Source organism: Ambystoma mexicanum, chromosome 4q (assembly GCF_040938575.1).
Source record: "Ambystoma mexicanum isolate Mex_15411 chromosome 4q, UKY_AmexF1_1, whole genome shotgun sequence".
Lineage (NCBI taxonomy): Eukaryota > Metazoa > Chordata > Amphibia > Caudata > Ambystomatidae > Ambystoma > Ambystoma mexicanum.
Window position 1 is genome coordinate 563,415,485 of NC_090928.1, and position 15,237 is coordinate 563,430,721.

Sequence of the window (15,237 nt, forward strand, 5' to 3'; positions counted from 1 at the left end):
ATTAAGTATCTTGTGTCTGAATTTAGGGTAGGGTTGTACTAGTCTGAGGTCGATGGGTAGTTTGTTCCAACATTGTGCAGCTTTGACAGGGAAGCTAGTTCCTCCTGCTGTCGAACGTTTGAACCTAGGAACCTCCAACATAAATGAGTTGGCGGATCTCATAGGGCTGGTAGCTGTTCTCCTAGTGATTTTAATCCATTAGGTATGGAGGTGCTAAATTATTCAGGCATTTGGAGGTGAGGGATGCTGTTTTGAGGAGAATTATGTCTGTTATTTTCAGCCAGTTAACCTCTTTCCTGAATTTGTTAATATGCGCTCTGTAGGGGATGTTCAGTGCTGCCCTCAGGGCATTATTCTGCAGTCTTTGAATTTTGTCTGCAATATATTTATTGGCTCCTGCGTACAGCGCATTACAGTAATCCAATCTTGACATAATAAGACCATTGGCTAGTATGGTACAGCTCGCTCTCGAGAGGTAAGGTCTGTAAGTTCTGATAAGTTTGCAGGTGTACTTTGTGGATGAGGCAAGGGAGTTGGCTTGCTTTTTGAGAGTGAGAGAGGAGTCCAAATAGAATCCTAAAGTTTTAACTTCAGACTTCACCTTGATAGGGTTCTTATCAATGTTGAAGGATGTGTAGTTTGGGCTGAGTTTTGGGATATTAACTTCAGAGCCTAAGATTAGTAACTCTGTTTTTTCATCATTCAGGCAGAGGCCATGGGATGCCATCCATGCCTGAATGAGGATGTATATTTTTTTTCACCAATGCTGAGTCTGCCTCGAAGTTGCCTGAAAGGGGTATGAGGATCTGAGTGTCATCTGTATAATTAGTGTAGGTGACACCCAGTCTATCCAACTCGTCAAACAAAGGCTTGGTGAAGATATTATACATAGTGGGGGATACGCAGGAACCTTGTGGTACCCCGCAGGTTATTTTGATAGGGTCGGCATAGGCTGAAGTAGAGAAGACTCTCATGGTCCGGTTGGCTAAGACGGATTGGACCGATGTTGTAGCATCATTGGTGAAGTTGGCGGCCGATTGGAGGTGGTTGCATAACACTGCATGGTGCACCAAGTCAAACGCTGCCGACAAGTCCAGTAGGAGTAGCAAAGCTATTTTTCCATTGTCCTTTAATTCTTCAATTTGAGTCTTAAGGTCTAGCAGCACTGTTTCAGTGCCATGGAGAGGGCAGAAGTCCGATTGTCGTGAGCCAAGTAAGTGGTTGGCTTCCAGATAGTCCTGAATTTGTATGTAAGCAGCTCTATCTAAGATTTTAAGAAGAAATGGCACAGTGGTGATGGGTCTGTAATTGGTGGGGATAGAAGGGTCCAAAGTTAGATTTTTTAGTAATGGTAGAACCCAAAATTCTTTAAGGTTGGCTGGTACTGTGTTAGTTTTAAAAGAGGAATTTATCAACTTGGAGATAAACGGGGCGAGGTATCTCGCAGCATCCTTCATTATCTGTGTTGGGCACGTGTCGCCTTTACAGTTAGAAGGTTTGCGGGAGAGTATTATTTTTTCTGTTTCAGTAATGGAGATAATCTTGAATCTAAAGGGTGTGGTTGTCCTAGGCACCGGGGGTTGACTAGTTTGTTGGTCAGTGAGTGGTAGTGAAGCCTTTTTTTTTAGCAATTTTGCATTGTAATGATGAAATTTTATTCAATAGGGTATTTTGTATATTAGTACACCATACTTTATCCTTTGGGGCATTGTTTACCAGTTGGATTGGGGATTCTAGTTCGCGGAGGATGGAGAATAATTCTTTAGTGTTAGATTTAGCTTTCTCAATCCTATCATTGAAGGTATTCTTTTTGGCTTTAGTTATTTCTTTTTTGTACATTTTTGCAAATTCTGTTAGGTTGTTTTTGTTCTTTTCAGAGGGGGAGTGGCGCCAAGTAGATTGGAGTTTCCTTTTTTGTGATCTTAAGGATTTAAGTTGAGGGGTGAACCAGGCATTCAGGTGCGCTACTTGCCTAGCATTGCGCAGTTTGACAGGGGAAATCATGTCCAGTGCCTTAGTCATAGCATTGTTGAAGGTATTTACCAATGCGTCAGGGTTGTTATTTTCCATTCCAGAGATGGCAGGGAGGAGAAGGGGGATGAGTTATTCAGCAGTAATATCCTTCTTACTTCTGGTGGGGAGAGGTGGTGCCATGTTATTAGGCTTGGGGCTGAGGAGGTGTAATGCGGCAGAGAAGTTTATTAAGTGATGGTCTGTCCATGATTGTGGGACAATATCGGTGATGCTGAGATTGCAGTCTAGTTCGGATACCCTGTCAAGGGTCCTTCCTTTGATATGCATTGGTGAGAGGACTTTTTGCGTGAGGCCGTACTCGTTTAGTAGGGTTGCAATAGATTCAGCATGTTTGTTGTCAGTAACATTAAAGCCTAGATTGAAGTCTCCCAACAGTAGTGTTTGAGAGTAATTTTTAGTGTTGTTGGCTAGAAGGCTGGTTAGGTCATCTTTGAAGGTGCCTAAGGGCCCAGGCGGTCTATATATCAAGTGGATAGTTAGAGTACGGTTGTTGGAGAGCGGCAATTTGGCGGTAAGTACTGCACAGGATGTGAAGAGAGCTGGGGTGGCAAGTCTAATGGGGTGCGTTGTTTTGAAGATGATGGCTAAACCACCGTCCCTGGTATTAGGCCGGTCCACTCTAATGATTTGGTAGTTGTCAGGTACTGCTAACATGAGAGTTGGTCCTGCGGCCTCATGTTGCCAGGTCTCAGTTATGGCCAGCAAATCGAGATTATCAATGTTTAAAATGTCTGCAATTTCAGTAGCATGGGCTACTACTGATCTAGAGTTTATGAGGGACCCTGTTAGCATTAGAGTACTGTCAGGGTTGGCAGTTGGCAATATTTTGTGAGAACAGGTATCTCGGGAGGTGTCATATTTGGGGGGAGTTTGGTCAGTGGTATTGGGGGTTTACGTTAATATGGAAGAGGGCTTCTTCGTCCGGGTAATAGTTCGATTATTTGCGTTGTTGGGTAGGTTACTATTAGGTTCGTAAATAAGGGACAGTCTAGACCTAAGTCTCAGGTTTCTATCCTTAGGGGGGTTTGTTAAGATGGCAGTGGCCATAATAATTATGATATGTCACATGCAGGGGTTAGTTACAATAGTTAGAGCATACTGGTACTGTATGCCTTTTATTCAAAAAGGAAGTTGTGGTGTTTGCAAAGTTCACCACTAATTTAAACTTGTGTCAAAGTCTAAAGGGCCCCAAGGGGGTAAGAGCTCTATGCACATTCATTCGTACATGTGATTCATTTACAAGAATTTAGTGCAGTGAAACATGGTGATAGACTGTAGTAAAACATAAGCATATCTAGACATTAGTCCGTTAACTATAGGTGACCAACCCTTAGTCACCTATAGTTAACTGACTAATGTCTAAACACAGGACACATCTAGGCTAGTCAATGCTGAGCATAAATACAATGGTGTAATGCAATGGCTAAGATAGAGAGGTGTAATTCCTAAGTTTGAGAGAGCATAGCACCTAGATTCGAAATTAAACCTTTGGGTGGAATGTGTTGATGCAGCAATTGAGTATAGTGAGACACATTAGGTGGAATACATAATGTAATAATACTGATGAGCAGTGGGCACTAGCTGGGCGCAATAAGGCAAGATAAACCAGGTGCTTAACATAGTTTAGCTATGATACAATGAAAGCAACACCAGGGTTTAGGTGGCACAGTTAGGTTAGGGTGCTAGGGCAGTAGCAGAGTCAATGTGGGATCAGTGCAGGTGTATTTACTCATGGGCAGTAGTCAATGGAGGCTAGTGCAATGCAAAAATGGGCACGTTCAGTTAGCTACAGGTGTGTAATACAATATGGGCACGTTCAGTTAGCTACAGGTGTGCAATACAATATGGGCGCGTTCAGTTAGCTACAGGTGTGCAATGTAGTATGGGAATGTTCAGTTAGCTACAGGTGTGCAATACAATATGCAGTATAAGTCTATGTAAGTCACGTAGTGGACATCATTTCAGACATGAAGGCATGCATAGGTATGAACGGCAGATTCACAGTGAGCCATAAATCGGGAAGCAAAGCAAAAACAACAATGTGCTTAGAGACTAATTAGTCACTGGAAGTGATGGTGGGTGGGACTGTGCACGCACATTTGGGTAGTGGGGTAGATAAATAATGACAGGACTCACATGCAGCACAGTCATTTCCCTGCACACACACATCGATACCTGGACCTTTTCAGACATATTTCCAAGCTGCACACTCCTGGCACACCTCAACATGCACTGCGTCCAACAAGTATGCATGGACACTTACAGCTCGAATCCAAACCGGTCTCGCTCTTGAGGACCTGGCGGTGAAGCGCTGGGTTAATGCATTCCAGGACCCTCATGTCGTTGGTGGTAAGGTGGACCTGGTGCCTCACTGCATCTGCTGCTTCCAAGAGGCGCCGGGCCTTCCTGAGGGCCCTGGACCTGAAGTCCTCCCAGTGCTTATGGACGTGTTGTATGTCACGGGTTGCCACACCCTCCACGGAGATGGCAACCACAATGTCCAGCCAGATCCTCTACCGTCCATCCTTGTCGGCGCGTCTTCTTCGGTAGAGGGCATCATAATGCACCAGGACTTGCTTCACCAGGATGCCAATCTCTTCTGCTGTGAAGCTGGCAGCCCTCTGTCTCTCTGGCTGGGGGTTGCCAGTGGTGTCTGATGGTTTTTCCCCCGACATGGCAACCCATGAGGCAGGTGTGGGTGGGCAACTGGGTCCTGGTGCTGGGCTGTGGAGTGATGGAACTTCAGTCGGGAGTCTTCTGTTCCAGCAGGGGTGGTCACTGCAACTGGACCCCTGCAGATGGCTGACATGCAGGCACCAAATTGCAGGGCACGTGGCCAGCAGGCAGGCAGGCAGCAGCAGATGGCAGGTGGGAGTCTGCTTGGAGGACTGGGGGCAGGAAAATGGCCATCTGGGCAGGAGCGTGGTCTTCTGTGTGTTTTTCGCATGGCCAGCTTGATATGGAGAGATTTGGCACGTGAAAAAATAGCACGTCAGCGTGTAATTCGAGGAAAGGCACTTAGCGCTTAAGTGCATCTGTGATGTAACACGCGTGGGCGTTTGCCTCCGCACGGGTGCATCCGCACATGCCAAAAAATCATGTGCGCGTGTGAATGTGTGAAATTGGAGGAAAGGGCCTTAGTGCATAAGCGCATCTGTGACATAACACGTGTGGGTGTATCCCTCAGCATGGGTGCATCCACACGTGCCAAAAAATCACGTGCGCATGTGAATGCATTTAATTGGAGGAAAGGGCCTTGGTGCGTAAGTCACGTTACGCATGCAGGAGTTGCCTTAAGCACGGGTTAAATGTGAGCACGGGCCAGCAGAGCACTGTACGTGCTGTTCTTGGAGACTGACGCGTGTGTTTACTCTGCTGGATTCACATGCAATCACTTCACAGCGTCTGAAGTCCGTACCTCTTCTTTTGGTGGGGTGTTGCCTATGCGCACAAGCGCATGTGTTTTTGTTTTTTTTTCCATTCAAGGCAGGTGGTGAGTCGCGTACGCTATTTTTCCCACTGTGGTTCCTCCTGTGCATCACTTACCGTTTTCGAGGTCATAGTAGGTCACGTGTTCCACGCTGCATGTTTTTTGTGTTGCTGGGTGCCACAACGTACTGCTGGAGGTAGAATCCATGCACATGGGCTACCGGGGTCGCGTGCACAATTGTTCCTTTTATTTTTCTTCACTTTCTTGTTCTTATATTTTGTAAATTTCAAAAATGTTCTTTTTTATTTGTTAATTTTTATTTTTGGGGGTGCCTGAGCGTTGCGTGACCCGTCATTTTTCCCCACGGGTCACAGACAGCCTTGCAGGGGCACTGGGGTACATATTCCATCAAGTACCCTGCCCCCTTCTAGCCAATTGCCCAGGACAATTGTTGAGTGAACCTCCCATAGCCTATTTTCCATCGGTGCCATGGTTGGGAGGCCACCAAAGGCTTAATTCGGCAAAGCTGGGTGTCCTCCCAGGGCTGGACGTGGTCGGGCACGTGGACGCGGAGACCAGGGAGGATGGGGAGTCCAGGGTGGCCAGGGTGGCTACAGCAGGGGAAGAGGCAGGGGTGCACCTCTGGGACGGGATGCCAAGCCACGTGCTTTTGCAGACATGCCACCACCCCCTGTGGCTCCTGGTGATGCAGCTGTTGCATCACAACCTGGTGCCCATATCACGCAACAGCAATTTACATCTGCTGTCACGGGCCCACTGGTGGTGGTAGCTGCAGGTGCAGCAGTGGGCACCTCCACCCGGGCTCTGGGTCAGGCAGCTCATGTTGCATTGTGTGACGAGGACTCCCAGGATGATTTCCATCTTGTCCGGAGGTTGGGGTCATGTGTGTCCACTGTAGCTGTGACTGTGGCTGACGTATTTCGGGCAGTTATAACATCTGCTGCCCCAAGTAGCCGGGTGGTGGTAACTGCATGTGCAAATGCAGCCAACACCACCCCGACAGTGAGTCAGAACCAAGCCAGACCTTCTGTCATCATACCAACACCCACTGCCTTGGTCCAGTCCACCAGCATCACTGCCCCCACTGATCAGGGCCACATTGCCCACTCAGGGTCAGTACCACCGCCCAAAAGGAGGAAGCATGCTCCTGTACAAGAGGCTGGGACCCCAGACACGGATCCGGCCTCCAGCATGTCAAGGAAGAAGCCTTTCTGCAAGTAGGAACTGGACTCCCTTGTGGACTACGTGTCGGAGCACCAATGCAATATGCTTGTGGGCCCACAGTGCCATACAACGCATCACCAGCGTTGGGTCCACTGGCAGCATATTGCGGATGTTGTGACAACCATGGGATTCCAGGTGTGCACAGCTCAGGACTGCTACAAGTGCTCGAATGACCTCAGACGCAGTGCTAAGCAAAAGCGTGCCTCCAATTACTCCATGTCTCTGGTGACTGGTGGTGGGCCACAACCAGAGGAGGATGAACTCACTCAGCATGAGGAGATCACTTCAGAGTTCATCCCAGAAGAACAAGTCCATGGAGTGGGAGAGAGGCTGGATTATGATGCATCATCTGGTGAGTATTATTGTGTGTAACTAAATGACATGTGTGTTTGGCTTGTGTGACCCGCCCAGCTACAATTTGGCTCTTTCCTATCTTCAATCTCCCTAGCCACCTGTGTTGTTCAAAGGAGTCTGACCTCTCAGCCTCAATTTACAAAGAGCACCTGGCAGCTCTTGACTACTGCATTATCAGTTTCTTAACTTCCAGTGCTATGCTGATGACAACCAACTCATTTCCTGGCTGCCCTTGGCCACCTCTTATCCTCCCTTATTTCTGATAGGCTCATTGCCATTTGCTTTTGGTGTACTACCAACTGTCTCTGTCTGACTGCCAGCAAGATTGACATACTCCTCATCGATACACCTTTGCCATCCTTTGCCCTCAATCTCTGGCCAGCCCCACTTGGCCCTCCTCCTGCCTCCACCTGGAAGGCCAACAACCTTCGGGTCACCTTTGACTCAACACATTCCTTTTACACACATGTTTGTAACGTATCTTGAGATGGATTAACTTCTTGCTTCACCTCCTCAAGGGTACTGTGCCTTTCCTATCATTCACCTACATGCTCACAGTCTCTGAAGCTCTGGTTTACTCAAAGTTGGAGTACTGTGACAGTCTTTTTCAATATTCGACCTGCCTCCACACTCCACCCTCTACTACTAATCCAGTACAGGACTGCAAGATTTGTCCTTGGCCTCAAGCCCTGGGATCCTATCTTTCCAGCTTGGTAATCCCTTCATTGGCTACCAGTGGATGCAAGGATGATACTTCAGACCCTCTGCATTGTGCACACAGATTTTGTGGGACTGGGTACAAAATACCTTCAACAATCCCTCTACCAATTCCTCCCCTCTTGAGTCCTTTGTTCCTCTATCTCACAGTTCTGTGTACTTCCCAGCAGTACTTCCCCAGTTGTGCCCTTATTTTCACACATTGTTCCCCATTCCACATGTTCCACCCCTTGTTCCGCCCCCTTTTTTATGTGTGCGCTGATGTTGTGCGCTTTCGCTGTGCACGTCGCGCACAGCGCTTGGGATGTGGAAGTGACGTGTGCGCCGGTGCGCATATCCTGGGAAATACATGCGCAGGGCCTTCCATGATTCGAACATGTGTTTTTCATGCTTGCGCCAGCTTGCGCTAGTAATTTCGGTGCGCATTTATTCCATGAATTACCCCCAGAACCTTTTGCATGTTTAGTTGCAGGCTGGTAGTGAAGAAAACCACCTGCCCTACATATGTCAGTGCACAAAAAAAGAGGGAACCAGAACTGTGATGTCATCAGTGATATCATCAATGACATTTGTGATGTCATATTTGATGTCCTGGGTGTTAGTCTTAGCAGTGCACAGCGGTGGCGCGAGTTATGGTTGCTTAGCTTACCATAACTGGTGAATTTCTGGGGTTTTTCGGTTTTACTTCGAACCATAACGTCCCTTTAACTAAGTTTTTTTTACTGAATTTCATAGGTTTTTAGTAGTGCAACTTAACCATAACGTCCCTTTAACAACGTTTTTTTTTATTGAATTTCATAGGTTTTTAGTAGCACAACTTAAACATAATGTCCCTTTAACAACGTTTTTTTCACTGAATCCTCACCAAACTTTGCAGAAAAAATATATGGCCCACCTTTTTGCTAAGTTTGGTGAGGATTTGTCCAGGGGGGTCAAAGTTATAAGGGGGGTCCCAAACCTTTTTTTTCCTATAGACTGAATGGGGAAAAACTTTGCTCGCCCCTACAGCCCAAACCACTGGACAGATTTTCACCAAATTTGGACCAGGAGTAGCGGCTTGGTCCCGAAAGTGAGCTTTTGCAGATTTGGGAACATCCGTCTAGTAGTTTTTTTAAAATGACCAAATAGTAGGTCACAAAAATTTAGTGATATCTGAGTTCGGTCCACGGACACACTTCCCTGTTCGCTCCGCAGACAGTGTTCTAATTAGCTAATCGGATTGTGTGATGTCCGCGGACATGCAACGTGTTTGCTGATTGGACGTCATAGAGCGTGAAGCGCATCAGATTTCCAGTAGTGCCCGCCATCTTGGATTTGCGGACGTCCGCGGACAGCGCAGTGAAACTTGGTTTAAAAATTGTATTTAGTAGAGTATGTTGGTGTGTACGAGTTTTTGGGGAGGTTGGGAGAGTATGAGATAGGTTAAATGTTGTATTTTTTGATGTGGTAGACCCTCTTTTTGTGTTCGATATGTCTGCGGACAACACGGCTGTTCTGAATTGTTCTAAATAAACTAAATGGGGGGGTGTTCTGAGGACGCAATATGTGTCTGTTTTGTTCGCAAGCAAGCTGAAACTGTTCTAAGAACACTTGCGGTGTCCTGAAATGTTCGTAAATTAACAAAATGGGGTTGTCCACAGGACGTTGTGCGTATTGTTCGCTGGCAAGTTGAATGTGTTCTAAGAACACTCGCGGTGTCCTGAAATGTTCGCAAATAAACAAAATGGGGGTGTCCTGTGGACGCTGTCCGTATTGTTCTCTGGCAAGTTGAATGTGTTCTAAGAACACTTGCGTTGTCCTGAAATGTTCGCAAATAAGCAAAGTGGGGGTTTCCTGAGGACGCTGTCTGTATTGTTCACCGGCAAGTTGAATGTGTTCTAAGAACACTCGCCGTGTCCTGAAATGTTCATAAATTAACAAAATGGAGGTGTCCTGAGGATGTTGTCCGTATTGTTCGCTGGCAAGTTGAATGTGACCCATACGCATTCCTTCGATACTGAAGTGGCAATAAAAAGAAAAAAGCTTAACAAACTGAAAAAAACGGCCATACGAGCTGACTCGCTGGAAACATGGCTGAATTACCATGCAGAACAAAAGTCCTACAAATCATGGCTAAAACAGCACCGGTTGCTCATGTACCAAAACGACGCTGAAGAAATGCTCTACACTTGTGCCACAAGGAACACTCGAGACTTTTGGTCACTACTAAAATCAACTAATGGGCAGAAGGCAAACGCGCTGGCAAACTGTGTCCCAGAGGCAAAGTGGATTCAGCACTTCACGGAGTTATACCGCTGCCCCACCTCCACGTCATTACATCTCCCCGTCCTCTCAGACTCCCCATGGATCACCCTCTCATCGGTCGAGGACATCACAGAAGCAATCAACAATCTTAAATCTTCAAGGGCTCCTGGGCCAGATGGCTTGACTAACATTGACCTTAAGGCACACCCACTACTATGGGCGCAAGCAATTGGCGAAATATTTACTCAAATTCAGAAAACAAAAGAAATTCCCAAAACCTGGACAGAGGCTGTATTGGTACCTATCTATAAGAAAGGAAACAGAGACATCCCCGCCAATTACAGGCCCATCGTCTTATTGGATGTTATAGGGAAGATTTTCGCAGCACTACTCCTCCGCCACTTTAAAGTCTGGGCCAGTGCCTCCCCGGCAGCCGACATGCTTCAAACAGGATTCCAGAAGGGAGCAGGAACGTCAATCAACCTACTGTTTCTCAACATACTGAAAGCTAATGCAAAGAGGGGTACGGGAAAGGTCCATATGGCAATGGTGGACTTGTCCCAGGCCTTTGACCTGGTAGATCGAGAAAGACTGTGGACCAAGTTAGCCAACTGGAAATGTCCAGACTCGATTCTCGCACCAGCAATGGCACTCCACGAAACCACCTCACTCAGAGTCCGCCTAAACCAACAAGGCACACTCTCAGATCAAATCTTTACAAAACGGGGAGTAAAACAGGGCTGCCCGTTAGCCCCAGCTCTGTTCATCTCGTTTATCGGAGACTTCCAAGACACAATGAAATCAGTAAGATCTTTCCCACCGAGAGTGGGCTCCTCTAAAGTCCCAAGACTGTGGTACGCCGACGACTTAATTCTGATTGACCAGACGGCAGTAGGCCTTCAGAGACAGCTAACAAATCTGGCCCAATACATGGAAGAAAATAATCTGCAAATAAACAAAAGCAAAACTAAAATCCTATCCTTTTCAAAAAGCAAAAAAAAGAGAAAGAAGTGTCCGGTATGGTTTCTTGATGCAGAAAAAATCGAAGTAGTGGATGAGTTTAAGTACCTGGGCATTCAACTTGACAACACTTTAAACGATTCTTCACTTCAAGCCTCGTTATGGGCAAAAATCAAGAACCTGACAGCCCAATCTCGAGCCGTCGACAGTAAATTCGGCAAGTTCTCTTGGACCCCGGTACTGCAATTTTATAAAACAAAAGTAGTACCGGCCATAACATACGGAATGGCAGCCAACCTAACTCTACCTGCTGAATTTTGGCTGAGACTGGAAGGATTTCTATGGAAATCGGTCTTGGGACTTCCTATCGCAGCCCCCATGCCAGCCATTCGGCGCGACCTTGGCCTTCCTTCACTAGCCTCAGTCGTCATGCAAAGCGCGATTCTACTTTACAGGAAAATACGAACTCCTGACTCTCTGCCGATTTTTCGGATATTAAAAAACGAACTGCAAAAAGGGAAGTGCACACCATTCACCAACTGGGCGAAGAAAATTGGACAAAAATTAGAAGAAGTCCACTGCACGGACGACCTCCTCATCTCAAATCCTGGGCGTGTGAAGCAAAAGCTTTTAGAACAAGATTGGATGTGTACCAACGAGAAAATCCTAACGTATACATCCCTAAAAGATCTGCCACCTACTTACAACCGCCCAAAGATTCCGCTGAAATATTGCGAAAAATTTCCTGAAAAAAGGCTGAGAAAAATTCTTTTACGAGCCCGTCTGAATCTTCTGCATACGAGAGAAGTTTTGGCTAAAAGGGCACTGGCAAATTCTCCTCACTGCCGGGTCTGTGGACTGGTTGACCAAATAGAATCTGTCCGTCATCTACTCACCTCATGTCCTGGACTGGCCCACGAAAGAAGGGCCTACTTGACACCACTCATCACGTGCCCGCTCACACTCGACGAAGAGACAATATGGTTTCGGTTAATTGCAGGCGATTCCACCAGATGGTCCAGAGCGGCAGCTAAATTCCTTGAAGTAGCCCTGGCAAAAGCCAGTGACAGTACTTCATCGCCTGCAACACCACCACCATCAACACCAGCAAGTGATCTTCAAGGAAATTCGAGAGTGGTGTCTTAAGTCCTGGTCTAACTTCTTAGAAGTAGTACGAACACAGTTCACTACAGCACAGATTTGTAAAAAACCTTAAACAGGTTAACATACAATAAAAAAAAAAAAAAAAAAAAAAAGAATGTGTTCTAAGAACACTCAAGGGCCCTCATTACGACCCTGGCGGAAAGTGACTGACCGGACCGCCACAGCGTAAATAGCGTTTCCGCCATTGCACGATGGAGCAAAGTGCGGCCTATTCCGACCCATCGGGCACGAGCACCACGCCATGGCGGAAGTGCAAAGACCGCGATGGCGGAAATGACCCCAAAACGGCCCACACCGCCGCCGTACGGCGCCCTAGGTGCAATACCGCCACCCATCATAGCGGACACCGCAGTGAGCGCCAACCGGAAAGTACGGTGACCGTAAATATACGGAAACGGAAGTAAAAACATGGGCCCGGAACGGGAAACAACACCCCGTACACCTATAAAACCACAAAATACACACAACCACTAAAAACACCACCCTGAGACACATCCCAACCCGTCATCCACCCTAGTGAAACCAAGAAAAATGGGAAAAGTAGCGAAGAAAGCGTGCGACCGCAAGCGGCAGGTCCACTTCTCCCGTGAGGAACTCACCGTGCTTATAGAGACCCTCCAGGAGAATGCCGCCGCCGTCTTCTCCACGCAAATGACCAGGACGGCACTTGCGAACAAGAAGGCCATATGGGCCCTGGTGGCACAGCGGGTAAGTGCGGTGGGGACCGCACCCCGCAACCCACAGCAATGCAGGAAGCGGTGGGACGACCTGCGGATACGCGTCCGTAGCATACTTTCTGCCAACCGCAACATTGCCACAGCCACCGGGGGAGGATCGGAATCACCCATCAAGTTGACCCCCTGGGAAGAAATCTGTGCCTCCACCATTGGAATGGAGAGCATAGAGGGAGTCGGAGGGATGGAGAAAGGAGTGCAGACATCCGGAGAATCAGGTAGGTGGCCCAAATAAAACCATGCCAAATCCACAATGTCCAATCATGTGACTCACATGTGTCCACATAGCGCAACAGCAACACATGGCCAGGAGAACGTCCACACACATTGGCCTGATAGCGCACTTTAAAACTCACAATAAATACATAAATAAGTAAAAACCCCAAAAACACCCACTACACGTGCAGCAGGCACACCCTAACTGCAGGCTGCCAAACAACTGCACCCTCACTCCACACACAAATGAAAGCACCTCCAAGGCCCCGACCCAAATCACCCTCAGGTACCACCCCAATGCATGTGATACATTGCCATTCCAATTCCCACAGACCCATTAATAACGCTCGCCCTCCTTTACTCGACCACAGCGTCCGATCCAAACGACGAGCTCCAGGACACCCCTACCAGCACACCTGCAAAGAGGGCCAAGACCGACAGCCAAAGACCCTCCACCTCAGCTGCACGCATCAAGACACGGCAGCAGCACATATCAAGTGGCAGCACACAGGAGGGAACATCAACAGGCACCCCAGCAGCCAGCATGCCCACAACAGCACCACCACAGGTCCCCCCAATGGATGCCACAGAAGGTACTGCCTCTGGTGGCAGCAGCACCATAGGTGACACCCCATTAATGGCAGCATGCTCCGACACAGAAGACGGGGATGTCGAAGTCAGATCCATCCATGACCTGTCCCAATCCCCCTGTCTGTTCCATCCCGTACACCATGAGGATACCACGCAGGGGCACCCACAAGACGACGACTGGCCATCCCCCACAAGCCCTGTGGCAGGGCAACATGAGGCGAACAGCCCCTCTGTGACACCACCGCAAATGGCCATGGCCCAGCAGAGGCAACAGTCCCTCGACCAGCTAATCGTGCAACAGCAGCAACTGGCCACGCTCCTCAAGGACCATGCCGATGGATGTGGGGGCACTAAGGCAGACATAGAAACATCAACTGAGACACTTAGGGCACAAATGGAGAGTAGCACCGAGAGCCTGAGAGTCCAAATGGAGAGTAGCACCGAGAGCCTGAGAGTCCAAATGGAGAGTAGCACCGAGAGCCTGAGAGTCCAAATGGAGAGAAGCACCGAGAGCCTGAGGGGGGAACTGCATGCGACGTCCAAAGACGTATGTGCCGAACTTGCCGCAGTGCGCCGTGTGCTCACTGAGCTCTCACAAACCCTTAGGGACATGCATGGACGTGAGCAGGCAGAGACATCATCCGTTGCAAGTTCCGTCCAGGGCAGCCCCCAACGTAGATCTGGGAGGAACCTGCGCTGCACAGGCAGGGGTGCCCCTGATACCCGCAGAGGGGGCTTGCAATAGCGACTGCCCACTGACAATGAGCATCTTTGGACACTGGTGTTCGGGGGGGAGGTAGGAGGGTGGAGGGGGTGTGTTGGGCTCACTTGGGTGGCGGGTCGATAGGGTGTTCAACATGATATCACATATGCCATAAACAATGCACGATCAAACAATGAGATGTGTGGACAATGATCTTTGTGTACTAGGCCATCATAGGCGTACAGTCCATATTGTGCATGTACCAGACACACACAGTGCCACGAGTCCCGTGTCCATGTATCAGCCACCAGGCGTGAGTGCTAGAAGCATGCATCTATGAGATGCTGACGAATTTCACGGCCCTCCTGTGCCTCGCAGACTCCTTGAGGTGCTGCCACATCCCCACCCTCATCATGACCATCTTCAGGTGCTTGCAGTTCTGCGTCAGGGGGCATGGGCACATTTCTACGTACGCACATGTTGTGGAGCATGACACATGCCATCACCATCTTTGCAACCTTCTCATGGCGGTACAGGAGTGCCCCGCCAGACCTGCTGAGGCACCGGAAACGGGTCTTCAGTAGGCCGAATGCCTGTTCAATGACTACACGGGTACTTGAGTGGGCATGGTTGTAGTCCTCCTCATGCTGGTCCCGTGGGTTCCGGACTGGTGTGAGGAGCCATCTTTTCAGTGGATATCCGGCATCACCTGTATGTGGACGATAAACGAATTATGTGGAATGCCATTGCTACGTACGCACCCCCCGCCCCTTCCTGCCAGGTCATTGCCGCATCACATACCCCACATCATCATGCATGAAATGAGACTCACCGAGTAGCCAGGA